The sequence below is a fragment of the Schistocerca cancellata genome, chromosome 4, assembly GCF_023864275.1.
Source record: "Schistocerca cancellata isolate TAMUIC-IGC-003103 chromosome 4, iqSchCanc2.1, whole genome shotgun sequence".
In the NCBI taxonomy this organism is placed as follows: domain Eukaryota; kingdom Metazoa; phylum Arthropoda; class Insecta; order Orthoptera; family Acrididae; genus Schistocerca; species Schistocerca cancellata.
The window spans coordinates 892426596-892442878 of NC_064629.1; the positions used below are offsets into that span (position 1 = coordinate 892426596).

Sequence of the window (16283 nt, forward strand, 5' to 3'; positions counted from 1 at the left end):
TGAATCAAATTGCAATGGAATATTATCGGAGAAGAGGGAAAACGTATATCAGAAGAAAAAAAAATAGTGTGAAAATTGATCAATAGATGGCACTGTATGTCACAATACGTCAATGAAAACACCTGTCATGTGCATGACCCACTGAAGTTGGTACGAACATGACGGTACGTGGTTTTTCCTCCTTTCACATGTGCGACGTTCAACATGACTGTCTCAATGCAGGATCGCGTTCTGTTTCTATAGCTGCATTACAACAATGATGACTGTGCATACATTGCTCTGCAGAAGTTCCGGACCCTGGAGGGTTTGAACAAAGGCATTGGTCTGATGACTGCCATGGGTGTGGAGAAAATGATTCAGAAATTCGAAAAGACGGGTTCTTTTTGTGTGCAATATGGTAGAGGGAGGAAATGAATTGATTCGACGTCAGTGGAAGCAACGGTCACAGCAATGCAGGAGGAGACAATTGGTGGTGTACAAACATGTAGTGCATGGAGAATTGCCCAAAAACTGGACATACAAATGAGCATGGTGCGTAAAATCTACATCTACATCTACATGACTACTCTGCAATTCACATTTAATAGCTTGGCAGAGGGTTCATCAAACCACAATCATACTATCTCTCTACAATTCCATTCCCGAACAGCACGCGGGAAAAACGAACACTTAAACCTTTCTGTTCGAGCTCTGATTTCTCTTACTATATTTTGATGATCATTCCTACCTATGTAGGTTGGGCTCAACAAAATATTTTCGCATTCGGAAGAGAAAGTTGGTGACTGAAATTTCGTAAATAGATCTCGCCGTGACGAAAAACATCTTTGCTTTAATGACTTCCATTCCAACTCGTGTATGATATCTGCCACACTCTCTCCCCTATTATGTGATAACACAAAACAAGCTGCCCTTTTTTGCAACCTTTCGATGTCCTCCGTCAATCCCACCTGGTAAGGATCCCACACCGTGCAGCATTATTCTAACAGAGGATGAATGAGTGTAGTGTAAGCTGTCTCTTTAGTGGACTTGTTGCATCTTCTAAGTGTCCTGCCAATGAAACGCAACCTTTGGCTCGCCTTCCCCACAATATTATCTATGTGGTCTTTCCAACTGAAGTTGTTCGTAATTTTAACACCCAGGTACTTAGTTGAATTGACAACCTTGAGAATTGTACTATTTATCGAGTAATCAAATTCTTATGAAACATCCTTCTTTGCTATCCATTGGTAATTATCCATGTTCACAAGTTGCTTCCTGTTGACCCACCAGCAAGAGAGACCTTTGCTTTAGAATTTCTTGCTCACATGGAAGTGGACAATGATTTGCAGAGCAATATTTTATGGAAAGATGAAGCCCACTTTACAAAATATGTGAATACACAGAATTGTCCAATATGGGCAACGGAAAATACACACGCAAATAAACCAGTACCACTTCATCCTGAAACGGTCACTGTGTGGTTAGGGTTTACAGCATCATTTACCATAGTGCCACATTTTTTGTGAAGTGACAGGAGCTTCAGGTCCCATTCCCTGTACCATCACTGGTAAGCGCTGTGAGTGTCTTTTGTGCAATGATGTCATTCCAGCTCTCCAACAGCGTGGCTGTGTGGATGGGATCACGTTTATGCTAGATGGCAAACCTCTGCACATTGCAAATCCAGTTAACCAGTTGCTAAAGCACTATTACAGAAATGCTTGAATTATCAGCCACTATTTCTGTTGTATCCACAGAACCAACCACCCAACCAACCAACTCACACACACGTGCCCTGACCGTGACATAGCTGGCCACAGTTCCTGTCACGGACGTCGGTGGCTCAGGGCATTACCGCCGATGGAAGAGGTTGCGCCATGGCTGAGCTGGGGTCCACAGCACCCTCTGCCTTTTGCATATAAGGAGGAGCACTGGCCCCGAGACGGACAGTCTATTGTCGATTGTCTAATGCTAGCCTTTCGTGGAGTTTATAGCGGAGCCACTGCAGTGTGATATTTGCTATTGTATTTGAAAAGGCTCAGGACACAGATTACTCTTGGATATTACTTGGACTTGTATTGCTGGTACACGTTTTGTCAGAAATAAAGACAAGTTATCTCTTCATTCTAGTTGGCGCAATTCTTGTCATTAAATATTTTTCGGCCAACAGACATAGCTACATCCCCGTCACTACCCACGCTTTATACAATTTGTGATGGCTGCCCCAAAACTACCACCGAGAAACTTGGGTTTGGGAGCCATCACAAAAATTTCCCTACAGCCTGGCCGTCCCAATCACTTGATTTTAATCTGTATGACTTCTGGCTGTGGGGCTATCTGCTAGATGTTGTGTTCAGTGTTCTGACTGCCAACTTTGCTGCATTGATGGCAGGCATTGTGGAACACATTATGAACGTGACACCAGAAACACTTCCATTAGTTGTGGAACATGCTGTTTCTCAATTTCAGCTTCTTGCAGAAAACGGTGGACAGCATTTTGAACATATTTTGTACCAGACACACAGAAGTTAATAATCCAATTTGATTTTGATTGATGCTTTCCATGCAGTTGTTTGCCTCAGGACAGTTAAAAACCGATATTTCCCATCTGATGTGATATGACCTTGCCATGATGGACGGGCTTACGTAGGCCCATGCACACGGAGTAGTACAGTTTGTTTTATGTCAAACGTACACCTTAGGCATTGTTGTGTGATTCATTTGTCATTTGTAGTAGAGAATCATTAAATTATGAAGCTTACAGTGCCATCTATTGCTACATTTTGTACTATTTATTTTTCTTCTGCCATATGTTTTCCTGCTTCTCCAATAACATTCTGTTAGAATTTGATGGCATTCTGACCACTGGTGTTATTTCTGCAGCAGTTTGAAAGTTTAAATTAAATTAGAACAATCCTGTACTACTACTACATTTCTATTCAGTTAAGTGTGGTCTAGTGCATCATCACAATTGCAAATACCCAGTGAAGTTACCTACACTGTGGCTTTCCTAAAGATGAAGTATTGCACAAGTTGGTGAGGCTATAGACTCTTTTGTTACTGAGAAACTTCCCTTTGTCCATTACTGCATGTTTCAACAAATACTACAACCACCGTTTAATTGTACAGCGCCATCTTCTCCGCACTATGCCATGTGTCTCTAGGGTATAAGGGTTCAGGACAAAGTTTTGTATTCTTGTGAAAAAGTCTATAAAACATTGTCAGTGGATATCAGGCAGGAAACTGAACATTCTCAATTATTTCAGAACAAAGTAAAAGAATGCTTGATTAACCACTATTCCTACAACTTACCGGAACACTTTTGCCTCAAGAATGTGATACTGTACAACTCAAATAATTGCATTAGATAGATCTTGATGTTGTCAGTATAAAGAAAGCTGACAAGGGCCGTGTTTCAATTATTAAATAGTAACGGGTAGGGGTAGAGATGGAAGGGGGACGAGGGCGGGGGGTGGGGGCTGTGAACTAATCTAGAAGTAATTACCATAACTGTACATGTGAATAGATTAGGTCTAGTCATAATTTGCTATCAGTATATATATAACTTATCAGCATGGGATCCACCAGCATGAAACAGAGATGTGTAGTTGTAGGCTGCCACCTTTCCAGGCTCCGGGCAACAAAATCGGAGATATGCAAGGTAAACTGTTTAACCACAACCATTAGCAAACTGTATTTGTTGTCAACCCCATCTCTGACAGCTGCCATAGTCATAAATGTCACCAGTCTTGCCAATGGAGGTGCAAGAGGCACTGCAATTAGTGCTCTTTGGGCCATAGTGCTGAGAGTGATTGCCACTCCTTCAATCACGGCTCTCATTGCCCAGTGCTGTCATACACACACACTTGTGTACAAGTCTTCACTCTGAGTACTGCCCGTGTTCACCACAGTCTCTGCTGATGGGATACTTTTGAGGGAAGGTATTTATCATACAACTGTAACCCACCCCTTTTCCCTAGCCTTACCTCTCTCTCTCTCTCTCTCTCTCTCTCTCTCTCTCTCTCTCTCTCTCTTGTCATACATGGCAACCTTTTCGGGGAATATTGCTGAAGTTGAAGTGCTATCAAATGAGGAGGCTACATTTTATGCTTTTTTTAACAATAACTGTACCCAATTAGCGAACTGTGGATTGAAGGACTGTGTACACGTGACCTGTAAATGGCCAGAGAACTGCATAAGAACTGTGATAAATAGGCTATGAACTGTGTTTGAATTGTTATTGAGCTATAATAATTTATGACACTAAATCAAATTTTTTGTTGCTATGAAAGTGATGTTAGTGTAAACCATGAATAGGAAGTCCTGAGGTGCTACGACAATAAAAGTTAGTGTTGTAAGCATGGTAAATGGGATTATATTGTAAATCATCACTTAAACATTCGTCATGCTACAAGATGGCACAGCATCCATAGCGGCATGCGACATCCATGGACAACATGTACAGTGACAGCACATAGTGGTGAGTGCAGTTAGCAGTATAGGGTACATCTGAAGTGTCTGTTTCAGCACACAACAACAGTGGAATTGCAGCTAGGCGTGCAGCCAACAGCTGTGAGAATCAGCAATAATACGTCAAGGAAGAAAAGTAGAGTAAGTTTTATGCTTGCACATAGCAGTCTAAGATTTGTAATTGGAACATCAGTAATAGTAAAATGTCTGGATAAAAGAATTGAGACGTGCTTCTGGCAGTAGAAAAGGAATTCAGTCACACAGCAGTAGGGATGATTCGGTGTGTCAGATACAAATAAATGGTGGTGAAATAAGATATGGGTTTAATTTTATGTCTCAGTCAAAAATAATTTTAGTAAATGCATAGATTCAGCCTTTGCTGTTAAATATGAAATAGAGAATTAAAAAACCAATGATCTCACCGAGAATTTTGTAGTAGCCACGAATGATTTCAATGGTAATGTAGAATTAATTAATACAGAAGACAATAAAAATTTAGAGTTGGTGGCAAACAATGATAATTTAAACTCAGAATGTGTAGTACCTAGTCGGTTTGTTGCAGGATTCTCAAACATACTCTCAGTTCAAATATAATGAATTTCCTTGAGACAGAGAAGTTGCTGTCCATGCATCAGCATTGCTTTAGAAAGCATCGCTACTGCGAAATGCAACTCACCATTTTTTCACATGATATCTTACAAACCATGGAGGAAGGGTGTCAGACGGATGCCATATTCCTTGACTTTCAGAAAGCGTTTGACTCGGTGCCCCACTGCAGACTCCTAACTAAGGTAGGAGCATATGGGATTGGTTCCCAAATATATGAGTGGCTTGAAGACTTCTTAAGTAATAGAACCCAGTACATTGTCCTCGATGGTGAGTGTTCATTGGAGGTGAGGGTATCATCTGGAGTGCCCCAGGGAAGTGTGGTAGGTCCGCTGTTATTTTCTATCTACATAAATGATCTTTTGGATAGGGTGGATAGCAATGTGCGGCTGTTTGCTGATGATGCTGTAGTGTACGGGAAGGTGTCGTCTTTGAGTGACTGTAGGAGGATACAAGATTACTTGGACAGGATTTGTGAGTGGTGTGAAGAATGGCAGCTAACTCTAAATATAGATAAATGTAAATTAAAGCAGATGAATAGGAAAAAGAATCCCGTGATGTTTGAATACTCCACTGGTAGTCTAGCACTTGACACAGTCACGTTGATTAAATATTTGGGCGTAACATTGCAGAGCGATATGAAGTGGGACAAGCATGTAATGGCAGTTGTGGGGAAGGAGGATAGTCGTCTTCGGTTAATTGGTAGAATTTTGGGAAGATGTGGTTCATCTGTAAAGGAGACCGCTTATAAAACACTAATACAACCTATTCTTGAGTACTACTTGAGCATTTGGGATCGCTATCAGGTTGGATTGAGGGAGGATATAGAAGCAATTCAGAGGCGGGCTGCTAGATTTGCTACTGGTGGGTTTGATCATCACACGAGTGTTATGGAAATGATTCAGAAACTCGGGTGGGAGTCTCTGGAGGAAAGGAGGCATTCTTTATCTAAATCACTACAGAGGAAATTTAGAGAACCAGCATTTAAGGTTGATTTCAGTACAATTCTGCTGCTGCCAACTTATATTTAGCGGAAAGACCACAAAGATAAGATAAGAGAGATTAGGGCTCATACAGAGGCATATATGGAGTCATTTTTCCCTCATTCTGTTTGGGAGTGGAGCGCGGAGAGAAGATGCTAGTTGTGGTGTGAGGCACCCTCCGCCACGCACTGTATGTTGGATTGCGGAATATGTATGTAGATGTAGATGTAGATGTAATATGAAGTGATTGATTGGAATGACGATATAAGAGAAAATGACTCTGACGTCAACATTACTACTGAGCCAACAGATGAGTTACATACATTAAGTTATCATACAGCATCAGCTGACACCTTATCAGTTCAGTATGATTATCAGTATACGAAGTCTACACTAAAATTAATTTTGCAAGAACAAAAAGTAGAACAAAAGAAAACTGATAGTGGATTAAAGGAAATTAATTTGGGAACAGCACAACTTAATTCTAAGTCTGATGCAGTGGAACAAAAGGTTAGAAACCTTGATGTGAAAACTGAAGGATGCTGCAAAAAACTAGATTATGAAACACAAGAACGGGGTAAGAAATTAGAAGTTTGTAAGTCAGAAATTAATATGTAGATTGACCATGAAATCAAGGATTTGCAGGATCGAAATGGAGTAACACAAACAACAATTAATGACATTAGTAACATAAAGCAAGAGCAAAGCGAATCCATCAAAGCATGTAATGAGAAACATAGAATATATGGTAATAATAAAGTATCAACAATGACCATGAAATAATTAGTCGTAATATTTCACATGCAGAATCTTCTTGTAAAGGCAACACAAGTGTGATTCAGGGAAAACTGAGAAAAATAGAGCAAACAGCACTTCCTGAGATGCAATACAAAACAGAAAATGAAGGTAAACGAAAGTCCACATTTGGTATGAACAAGAAATAAAAAAACATATTGTTCATGTATGTGACATAGAAAATCACACCAATGTATATAAATTGCATCATTTCTCTTGTAAGGGAACTATACACCCAGTAGCTTTCATTAGACAGTTTGAGTGCATCTTACCTGAAAACACAGCAGAACAACAAAAATGAAACTTGTGACAAGTAGGTTTGCAGGAGAAGCAAAATCATGGGGAACAGGGGTCAGCAACACATGTAAATCATATAAGGTATTTGTTGAAGCATTATTGAATAAATACTGGTTTTGCAGCACACAAAACAGAGTGAGAGGTGAAGTAGTTGCGCAAAAAGGGTTACGTGGTGAAAAAGTCATTATACCACAAATTAATATGAGTAAGGTACTAAGGCTGGGAAGGGAAAATTGGTACAGTTGATTCATGAAAGTATAGAGGGTGGATCTCCGGCCACACATGGTCAAATAGCTGTTGTCACAGGTAGGAAAAGTAGGTTACAGCAAAAATTCCCTAAAACAAATGTAACATCAGTATATAATGTTGCACTACATACAATGTTATTACTTCGAACCACAGATAATGAAGTCAAAAAAACTGTTCAAAAAATATAAAATAAAAACTCAGCAGGCTTAGATGAAGTACCAATGTGTGTACTGAAACAATGCATAGTGACTAAACAAAATCCCTCAACAAATATAATAAACGAATCTCTTTACATCAGGGGAATTTCCAGAGCAGTTAAAAAATGCAAGAGTTGTACCTCTGCTTAAGAAAGGTAATGCAGAATACATAGAAAATTACCAGCGCATTTCCCTGCTGTCATCATTTTCAAAAATAATAGAAGCAATTATGAAAGACAGATTAATAAATTACCTGAATAAATACAATCTTTTAAGCAAATCACAGTTTGTTTTCACAAAAGGTGTACTTGATGCTCTTGATAAAGATGAGTGTGTCACAGGTATATTTTTGGATCTTTCTAAGGCATTTGATACAGTCGGCCACAAGATTCTATTATATAAATTAGAAGCATTAGGAATAAGAGGGGTAGCTAATGAAAAATTACTGGTTTCGGTTATACCTACCAGATAGGATACAAAGAGTATAGATAACTCATACTTCAAATAGATCTAAACAGTTAGTAAAACTCTTACAGGAATCAAAATACATTAATATAGGGGTTCCACAAGGTAGCATATCAGGACCAATACTGTTTATGATATACACTACTGGCCATTAAAATTGCTACACCAAGAAGAAATGCAGACGATAAACGGGTATTCAATGGACAAATATATTATACTAGAACTGACATGTGAGTACATTTTCACGCAATTTGGGTGCATAGATCCTGAGAAATCAGTACCCAGAACACCCACCTCTTGCCGTAATAATGGCATTGATACGACTGGGCATTGAGTCAAACAGAGCTTGGATGGCGTTTTCAAGAACAGATGCCCATGCAGCTACAACACGATACCAGAGTTCATCAAGAGTAGTGACTGGCGTATTGTGATGAGCCAGTTGCTCGGCCACCATTGACCAGACGTTTTCAGTTGGTAAGATATCTGGAGAATGTACTGGCCATGGTAGCAGTCGAACACTTTCTTTATCCAGAAAGGCCCGTACAGGACCTACAACTTGCAGTCGTGGATTATCCTGCTGAAATGTAGGGTTTCGCAGGGATCGAATGAAGGGTACATCTGAAATGTAACATCCACTTTTCAAAGTGCTGTTAATGCAAACAAGAGGTGACCGAGACGTGTAACCAGTGGCACCCCATACCATCACGCCGGGTGATACGCCAGTATGACGATGACGAATACACGCTCCCATTGTGCGTTCACCGCAGTGTTGCCAAACACGGATGCGACCATCGTGATGCTGTAAACAGAACCTGGATTCATCCGAAAAAAAGACGTTTTGCCATTTGTGCACCCAGGTTCGTCGTTGAGTACACCACCGCAGGCGCTCCTGTCTGTGATGCAACGTCAAGGGTAACCGCAGCCATGGTCTCTGAGCTGATGGTCCATGCTGCTGCAAACGTCGTTGAACTGTTCGTGCAGATGGTTATTGTCTTGCAAACGTCCCCATCTGTTTACTCGGGGATCGAGACGTGGCTGCTCGATCCATTACAGCCATGCAGGTAAGACACCTGTCATCTCGGCTTCTAGTGATACGAGGCCGTTGGGATCCAGCACGGTGTTCTGTATTACCCTCCTGAACCCACCGATTCCATGTTATGCTAAAAGGCATGGGATCTCGACCAACGCAAGCAGCAATGTCGCGATACGATAAACCGCAATCGCGATAGGCTACAATCCGACCGGTGTCAAAGTTGGAAACATGATGGTATGCTTTTCTCCTCCTCACACAAGGCATGACAATGTTTCACCAGGCAACGCCTGTCAACTGCTGTTTGTGTATGAGAAATCAGTTGGAAACTTTCCTCATGTCAGCACGTTGTAGGTGTCGCCACTGGCGCCAGCCTTATGTGAATGCTCTGAAAAGCTAATCATTTGCAAATCACAGCATCTCCTTGCTGTCGGTTAAATTTCACTTCTTTAGCACGCCATCTTCATGGTGTAGCAATTTTAATGGCCAGTAGTGTACATCAATGACATTTCCAGTAGTGGTACTCATTCACTAATTACAGCAATATTACAGTCACAGAGAAAACAAGAGAACTCCTTGCCGAGAAAGAAAATGAAACTCCCAAGGAAGTTTGTGATTGGTCAAGAAGATATTAAGTGACATTGAACATAAAGAAAACTAATGCCATGAACTTCAGTTTGAAGAGGAAAAATGACAACGTTAAATTAAATGTAGATGGCACCTCCATAGGCTGTGTAAGAAACGCAAAATTTCTAGGATTGAATATTGATTCTCAGTTGAAGGGGTGTGAACACAGAAAGGTACTTGCAAACATAATGTTATCAGCGTGTTGTTGTTGTTGTGGTCTTCAGTCTTGAGACTGGTTTGATGCAGCTCTCCATGATACTCTATCCTGTGCAAGCTTCTTCATCTCCCAGTAACTACTGCAACCTACATCCTTCTGAATCTGCTTAGTGTATTCATCTCTTGGCCTCCCTCTACGATTTTTACCCTCCACACTGCCCTCCAGTGCTAAATTTGTGATCCCTTGATGCCTCAAAACATGTCCTACCAACCGATCCCTTCTTCTAGTCAAGTTGTGCCATAAACTTCTCTTCTCCCCAATCCTATTCAATACCTCCTCATTAGTTACGTGATCTACCCACCTTATCTTCAGCATTCTTCTGTAGCACCACATTTCGAATGCTTCTATTCTCTTCTTGTCCAAACTAGTTATCGTCCATGTTTCACTTCCATACATGGCTACACTCCATACAAATACTTTCACAAACGACTTCCTGACACTTAAATCTATACTCGATGTTAACAAATTCCTCTTCTTGAGAAACGCTTTCCTTGCCATTGCCAGTCTACATTTTATATCCTCTCTACTTCGACCATCATCGGTTATTTTACTCCCTAAATAGCAAAACTCCTTTACTACTTTAAGTGTCTCATTTCCTAATCTAATTCCCTCAGCATCACCCGAATTAATTTGACTACATTCCATTATCCTCGTTTTACTTTTGTTGATGTTCATCTTATATCCTCCTTTCAAGACACTGTCCATTCCGTTCAACTGCTCTTCCAAGTCATTTGCTGTCTCTGACAGAATTACAATGTCATCGGCGAACCTCAAAGTTTTTACTTCTTCTCCATGAATTTTAATACCTACTCCGAATTTTTCTTTTGTTTCCTTTACTGCTTGCTCAATATAGAGATTGAATAACATCGGGGAGAGGCTACAACCCTGTCTTACTCCCTTCCCAACCACTGCTTCCCTTTCATACCCCTCGACTCTTATAACTGCCATCTGGTTTCTGTACAAATTGTAAATAGCCTTTTGCTCCCTGTATTTTACCCCTGCCACCTTCAGAATTTGAAAGAGAGTATTCCAGTTAACATTGTCAAAAGCTTTCTCTAAGTCTACAAATGCTAGAAACGTAGGTTTGCCTTTTCTTAATCTTTCTTCTAAGATAAGTCGTAAGGTCAGTATTGCCTCACGTGTTCCAACATTTCTATGGAATCCAAACTGATCTTCCCCGAGGTCGGCTTCTACCAGTTTTTCCATTCGTCTGTAAAGAATTCGCGTTAGTATTTTGCAGCTGTGACTTATTAAACTGATAGTTCGGTAATTTTCACATCTGTCAACACCTGCTTTCTTTGGGATTGGAATTATTATATTCTTCTTGAAGTCTGAGGGTACTTCGCCAGTCTCATACATCTTGCTCACCAGATGGTAGAGTTTTGTCAGGACTGGCTCTCCCAAGGCCGTCAGTAGTTCTACTGGAATGTTGTCTACTCCGGGGGCCTTGTTTCGACTCAGGTCTTTCAGTGCTCTGTCAAACTCTTCACGCAGTATCGTATCTCCCATTTCATCTTCATCTACATCCTCTTCCATTTCCATAATATTGTCCTCAAGTACATCGCCCTTGTATAGACCCTCTATATACTCCTTCCACCTTTCTGCTTTCCCTTCTTTGCTTAGAACTGGATTTCCATCTGAGCTCTTGATGTTCATACAAGTGGTTCTCTTATCTCCAAAGGTCTCTTTAATTTTCCTGTAGGCAGTATCTATCTTACCCCTAGTGAGATAAGCCTCTACATCCTTACATTTGTCCTCTAGCCATCCCTGCTTAGCCAATCTGCACTTCCTGTCGATATCATTTTTGAGACGTTTGTATTCCTTTTTGTCTGCTTCATTTACTGCATTTTTATATTTTCTCCTTTCATCAATTAAATTCAATATTTCTTCTGTTACCCAAGGATTTCTACTAGCCCTCGTCTTTTTACCTACTTGATCCTCTGCTGCCTTCACTACTTCATCCCTCAAAGCTACCCATTCTTCTTCTACTGTATTTCTTTCCCCCATTCCTGTCAATTGTTCACTTATGCTCTCCCTGAAACTCTCTACAACCTCTGGTTCTTTCAGTTTATCCAGGTCCCATCTCCTTAAATTCCCACCTTTTTGCAGTTTCTTCAGTTTTAATCTACAGGTCATAACCAATAGATTGTGGTCAGAGTCCACATCTGCCCCTGGAAATGTCTTACAATTTAAAACCTGGTTCCTAAATCTCTGTGTTACCATTATATAATCTATCTGATACCTTTTAGTATCTCCAGGGTTCTTCCATGTATACAACCTTCTATCATAATTCTTAAACCAAGTGTTAGCTATGATTAAGTTGTGCTCTGTGCAAAATTCTACCAGGCGGCTTCCTCTTTCATTTCTTAGCCCCAATCCATATTCACCTACTACGTTTCCTTCTCTCCCTTTTCCTACACTCGAATTCCAGTCACCCATGACTATTAAATTTTCGTCTCCCTTCACTATCTGAATAATTTCTTTTATATCATCATATATTTCTTCAATTTCTTCGTCATCTGCAGAGCTAGTTGGCATATAAACTTGTACTACTGTAGTAGGTGTGGGCTTCGTATCTATCTTGGCCACAATAATGCGTTCACTATGCTGTTTGTAGTAGCTTACCCGCATTCCTATTTTCCTATTCATTATTAAACCTACTCCTGCATTACCCCTATTTGACTTTGTGTTTATAACCCTGTAGTCACCTGACCAGAAGTCTTGTTCCTCCTGCCACCGAACTTCACTAATTCCCACTATATCTAACTTTAACCTATCCATTTCCCTTTTTAAATTTTCTAACCTACCTGCCCGATTAAGGGATCTGACATTCCACGCTCCGATCCGTAGAACGCCAGTTTTCTTTCTCCTGATAACGACATCCTCTTGAGTAGTCCCCGCCCGGAGATCCGAATGGGGGACTATTTTACCTCCGGAATATTTTACCCAAGAGGACGCCATCATCATTTAATCATACAGTAAAGCTGCATGCCCTCGGGAAAAATTACGGCCGTAGTTTCCCCTTGCTTTCAGCCGTTCACAGTACCAGCACAGCAAGGCCGTTTTGGTTATTGTTGCAAGGCCAGATCAGTCAATCATCCAGACTGTTGCCCTTGAAACTACTGAAAAGGCTGCTGCCCCTCTTCAGGAACCACACGTTTGTCTGGCCTCTCAACAGATACCCCTCCGTTGTGGTTGTACCTACGGTACGGCTATCTGTATCGCTGAGGCACGCAAGCCTCCCCACCAACGGCAAGGTCCATGGTTCATGGGGGGGGATCAGCGTGTTATGTACTTAAAATCCCATCATCAGTGTGTAACATGCAGTGTCTTTTACTTACATATTATTCATATGTACACTCAATTCTTAGCTATGGCATTCTGTTTTTTGGGGAACAAATGCACAAAATATGAACACAATTTTCAAACTCCAGAAATGAGCCATAAGGACAATAACCAAAACTACTAGGTGAGCTCATTGTAAACATCTGTTCAAAACAATGGGGATTTTAACTTCTCCATGTGAATATATTTATCAGTCAGTTGTATACGACAAAAATAACATTGGTAATAACTGCAGATACAGGTCTGTCCATGACCACGCAACAACAGATAGACTCAACTCACCTTCACCAAAAAAAAAAAAAATTAACATAAAACTCAAAACAGAATTTTCTACCAAGGAATAAAACTGTGCAATAAATTCCTAAAAGAGATTAAAGAAATTGCAAAAACACACTTATTTAAAAAGGCAGCTAAAATGTACCTGTTATGCAATACATTTTACACATTGAAGGTTTACTTCGATAAAACAGAGTAGGGGTTTAAAAAAAATGTTATACAAATAAATAATAATAATAATAATAATACATGCAACATTCCACATAAAACCATCACTTTCTGTTTTTTTCCAAACTTTTTCCTTTCTAGAAATACTTACCCCAAGCTATGCATAGCATACTACTAACAACTCTTCCTCTTTCTGAACATCATCATCTCACTTATTATGGAAGGATGCTGACCCAGTTTTCCAAGACAGCAAATGGGAGGTTGTGATACAGAAAATGGCCCAGAGATCACCAGTGTGTGTGTGTGTGTGTGTGTGTGTGTGTGTGTGTGTAGTGAGTGAAGTGTTATGAAACAATGCGTGTATAGTGTGTGCAGCGACTGATAGTGAGATATGAGTGAACAGTGTGGCATTGCATTATTAAATAAGTTATTTGTAAAAAAAGTATTGCATATCACGACCAAATCTAATGATTGTCTCTAACTAGAAGTCTGAAAATATATGTGTACATGAATTAGCTTATTTTAAATTGATCTAAACTTGTAAATACTTTGACATGTCCTATATCCTTGTAATAAGAGATATACAGATGAATAAAGCTGCTGCTGCTGCTGCTACTACTACTACTACTACTACTAGTACTAAGATCCCATACTGAAGTTCAATGCCACCAAGATATCAATAAACACAGACTTCATAGTCAGTTACTGTGAGAGTCTGCTAGCAAAAAATGGTAAAAAGCATACTGCATTCAGCTATGGGAGACGAAGTTATCACTTCACTTCTAATAAGTATCATATGGGGTTAGATTAGGTGGCTGCTTTTGAGAAAGTTGTGAATGAAGCACCTCATTCCATCACAGGAATACCACAACAAAAAGTTTTAGATGAAATATCAATCAATGACATGACAAATTATTATGACTACTACACCTCAGGGGGTAATAAAGTTCTTTGTTTTGTTACATAATTGATGGATTACCAGGTGTCCAAGTTAACTGACTGTTTCCTGCTGTTAGTTCTTCCCCTTCTTTCATTCAGAACTATATCTGTCCACTTTAACATTCTTCACTATTATGGTTAAGATGAGAATATTTCTTTGCACTGAGTGTGAAAACAAATTATCCAAGCAGAGTAAACATCTGTACAGAGTGGCAGCCAGTCAAGGAATATTTTAGGGAATTGATATAAAAAAATTTATTTAGAAGTCCCCAGTCAAATCTGTACAAGTTGTCTCCCACAGCAACTTCTGCTGTGCCTACGTGCCAAGTTGCCTGCCTTCCAGAACAAAAGCAGTCTGTCCACTTAAAGCTGCTGATAATAGGCATCCTCACACTCTGCTGAAACTGCTGGTGAATTCACACCATTAGTTTTAGCCAATAGCATGCATGGGATACAGGCCATGTGTATGGATGCTGGAGCATTCTGCAGTGCAGAAATCAGTTGTCTCAGTCTGTTGTGATCCAGATATTCAGCAAAACAGACCTCTTTCTCGGTAGGCAAGCCTCTGGCTCTGCGTTTCATAAACGGCCACCAACATAACTTTACATGAACCGCCTCCTCATCTTTTGCCCATTTATTTCGTTGTTCGTCCTCTTAGACTGGCCTAAACCCGGTAACTTCCTCCCTAGGCATGCTCTTTGTATACTATCCATTAGAATATATTCTATTTAGTTACCTAATTTCCTGTTCTGTCATTTAACAGCAGTCCTGGATGCCCACTTGAAAGACCAGATCATTCAACCTGCTGCACTTTGTAGACATAAGCTGTATGTAATAACCTTCTTCCCTCTCCCTCACCATGTACACTGGTATCAGAAATATGATTCATTCCCACCGTCTGGTCTATAGGGCAGCTGTTTACTTTTTCTTCATGTTAGATAGTGTGTGGTCAGTCAGAACTCACGGCTGTTATTCTGCTGTGAGTCAAGCCTGGGCACTGCAGTGCATCGGATACAATGCCACACCAGATACTGCATCTGCACATACCAGCATCTGGGGCAATGTGTACTGCCAACCTGTAGCAGCGCACTGCTCTAACATGTGTGCACTGACTACACTGACCTGCATCTCATTGCACAAGTACATGCTGTGAGCATGGTGGCCCCATTTGTATTTCACTTCCATTGAACCTGTTTACTGTAGTAAATTTCTTATACATGTTTTAAACTCTGTTGTTGTTGTTGTTGCTGTTGTTGTTGTGGTTGTTGAAGTATTTCATACTTAGGTCTAGTGATGAGAAGTTTCTTAAGATATATTTTTGAGAGTTTTCTATTAATCTCCAGGGATCTGCAGATAGCACATTGTGTTTGGTAACCACAGAGTCCCCAGCTGTTCATCACACTTTTTTCCATTTCATTTTCATGTCATGATCAATTCTATTTTTCATGATCAATTCTATTTTTTTTTCTTCTTCTTCTTTTCTGTGAGCATCATTTCTGTGCTTTCTGATGAAAGTAGGCTCCTATTCCTTGCTCCACGGATGTGAGCACCTTAAGGCCTCTATAGACCCTGTGCCTCCAATCTGCACCTGCAAGGTTTCCGAAATCGTTGGCTTACTAAATCTTTTTTACCTTGCTGGGGAT

At 40.2% G+C, this 16283-nt stretch overlaps 1 protein-coding gene across 1 annotated transcript in view; it reads right to left on the minus strand.

The window, feature by feature from the left end:
• Positions 1–16283, minus strand: part of LOC126185053 (uncharacterized) — a 904507-nt gene that overhangs the window by 402282 nt on the left and 485942 nt on the right. The gene's annotated exons all lie outside the window — the stretch shown is intronic.